Consider the following 3,624-nt stretch of genomic DNA (forward strand, 5'->3'; position numbering starts at 1 on the left):
AAGTGGTAGAGAAAATGATCAACTATGATGACCAAATTTTTTTATGACCCTACAACACACACACACACACACACACACACACACACACACACACACACACACACACACTCACACACACACACACACACACACACACACACACTCACACACACACACACACACACACACACACACACACACACACACACACACACACACACACACACACACACACACTCACACACACACACACACACACACACACACACACACTACAATAAAATGACAAACAAAAACATTTACTACCATGAACTACAACCACATGAAGTCTTTTACATAAGGGTGAATAAGCATACCGTGAGCACTCCCGCAGAGAGCATTGACTGGACGATAGCAAGGGCCTGACCTTGGCTCCAGCTAACCACAGTGCTGAGAACACTGAGGGAGGAAAAGAGGACAGCAGGGGGCGTGCTGCTGAGCTGGCCTGTGCTCAGACCAGTGCTGTAATTCCCCAGGGCTGAGATGGACGCAGACGTCACCGAACCAAGGCTCTCCGCCAATGCAGCTGTCACCTGATCGCAAAGGAGATTAACAAGCAGACAAAACAGACAAGCTAAATGAGCATACAAAAAAATATGATTAATGAACAGATTAAATAAATCGTATTAAGCAGATGAACAAACAAGATTAACAAGAAGAAAAAAAAACTCAGATTAATGAGATTCTGGCAAACAAATCAAATTAATATTAGAGTAGATGAAACACAAAAAGATCATGTCAAGATAGAAGAGAGTAACTCTTTAGCTTTAAAATGACTGTCACAATTGGCCCTGGCGATCCTCTTCCTCTCCTGAGGAGGGCACACTCTCCTCAATATTAATCAGCAGATCAGTGTAGTTACACTGAGACCTTCAGTTCTTCTGTCTGCATTAATTTCCCCTATGTCACGTGCTGGTGTTGGAGTATTGAGAACAGTGATCCTGGTCCTAACTCTCACCCTAACCCTAAATTTATCCCTAAACCTAGCCCTAACTGTAATTCTAACCCTAATCCCGTCCTGGGCACAACACACCCATAGGTATGGAGTTAGTGTTATTCTGGTACACAAAACACAAACACAGTGCAAACCACACACACACACACCTGAACCAGTGGAACCAGTGTAATTTCCAAATCAGACAAAACCCAAAATCAGAGAATAGAGTCAGTAGGTCACACTCACAAACACACATGCGTGAACACACACACACACACACACACACACACTGTGTGTGTGCACGCGTGTGTACTTACGTCAGAGCCTACGTCAGTGCAGAACTGATGTAAGGACTGCATGATAGTTGTGGCATATTGGCTGGACAGAGCAGTAAATGCGCTCGCAGGAGCAAAACAAAGGAATGCTGGGGGCAGACTACACACACACACACACACACACACACACACACACACACACACACACACACACACACACAGACACAGACACAGACACACAGACTCTGATTGGCTGCTGGGGGAGAAAGATAAAGCAAAAGTTTCAACATCGAAACATTTCACTGGAATGAGAACAACAACTATGATATAACAATACAAAAATAAATAAAAATAATAACTGAAAAATTATTATATTTGTTATGAAGAAGAAGAATATTTGAAAAATAATTATAACCTTAATATGGATATGGGGATTTTTCTCTAACACATGTAGTATAATATAGTAAGTATAATTTGGTTATATAATCTATAATAGTATAAGTATAATGTGGTTATTTAATTTATAATAATCTATGTACAATATGGTTATATAATCTATAATAGAGTAAGTATAATGTGGTTTTATAATCTGTAAGAGTCTATGAATAATGTGGTTATAATCTATAATAGTGCAAGTATAATGTGGTTATATAATCTATGTATAATCTGGTTATATAATCTGGTTATATAATCTATAATAGTGTAAGTATAATGTAGTTATACTCTGGAACAGTATTAACGCCCTTATAATCTACAACACTGTAAATATAATGTGATTATAATCTATAATAACTATAATGTGCAAAATGGCACTGAATATGGCAAAAACGCATTAAGCAGTCTAATAAAGATGTTATGACACATTATAACACATCAGTTCCATAATGAGGTGTTATAACTCACAGTGTAGCACTGAAAGAAGGGTTGGCTTGGTACAACAGTTCTGTATAAAAGATGATGACGCTTGTGGAGATGGTGGTCGAATTAAACAGCTGCAGGTTTACTGGGTCCAGTATGAAGGGAAGAAGCTACAGCAGGACAAGAACACTCTGGTTATAGGAGGACACAGTGAGCTATGTATTTTTTTCAGACAACGAAAGGGGGGTGAGAAGGCTAAGATGTCACAGTTCACTACTGACTTGACCTCACTAAAGCTCTCGTAGCTGAATGCATCAATCTTGACAGCAATGTTTCAATAATGAAAGTAAAATCTTCCCACAAGAACAGAGGCAGCTGCTGCGGCACAGGGGACAAATTGAAGAAACTGAAACCACTAACAACACCCTAGTTCAGTGGTACCTAAGGAGGGATTTTACCACCAACAAGTAAAACACATTTATGAAGGTAATTATTATTATTATTTTTACATTTTTTAAAATATAAAATACCATTCACATGAGATCAAAGACCAAGATATCTCTATGTACACCCTAGTCTAAAGGTCAAAGCTTAGCTTTTGTATATCAAGGTTCAAAACGGAAACTGTGCATTGCCCTTGACAAACAATCTGTAATCTTGTTGTGTTAGTTAAATAAACTTTAAACAAAATACAAACACCCAACTGTTCTGGACTGTGGTCCTCCAGAACCAAAGCGAGGACACCTGATCCACCAGGTCCGGTGGACCTAAGGTCACTGCATACTGACAACCCTGAACAGAACTGAACAAAACTGAACTTGCAGAGAATCTCCCTAAAAAACACTCAGGGCTGGATTCCATCTCCCTGGAAATCTCAGGGCTGGGTTCCATCACTGGACCATCGGGTGCTACCCCAGTGACGTTCTGCTGGGAGAGGCTCACTGGAGAAGCTATGTATTATTGTGTAATACACAGGGGAACAATGTGGAACTACATAGTGTCACGATCAGTCCCTTTCTTCTTCCGTGTTCCATGTTTTTCCTGTCTTCAGGTTAGTTCTGTTCCATAGTTTCGTTTTGTCCTCATTGTTTGATTGCTTACACCTGTCCCTTGTGTGCCTTGGTCATGGCTGTTCATTGTTTGAATTATTGTTTGAATGTATTTCATTATGGTTGTTTCTTTGTACTCCCTGCCTTTGTGTTTCTTAGCCTTGGTGTTTCCTAGCCTTATTTATAGCCTGCTTCCCCATTTGCCTTTGTGTGTGTTTGTTTTGTTAAGTCATGTATCCTCGTACTCTCCGTGTCGGCTCTACGTAACCGCTCAATGTTACAGAATGAACAGCCCAACAAGGACGCAGTGAGAGCGAGACTCTGGGAGGTGGTCTCGCTGGGACGAAACTCCAGCTGTTTCTACACAGTCCAACGACGAGATCCCAGGTAAGTGCCAAGAGTCTACCCATCTTGACCAATGCTGCAGGGGGGGAGCGGCCTGCAGCGCAGGATATTAGTAGGCAGAGTGAATGCACAGACCATCCAT

Source organism: Electrophorus electricus, chromosome 16, assembly GCF_013358815.1.
Source record: "Electrophorus electricus isolate fEleEle1 chromosome 16, fEleEle1.pri, whole genome shotgun sequence".
NCBI classification, from domain to species: Eukaryota; Metazoa; Chordata; class Actinopteri; order Gymnotiformes; family Gymnotidae; genus Electrophorus; species Electrophorus electricus.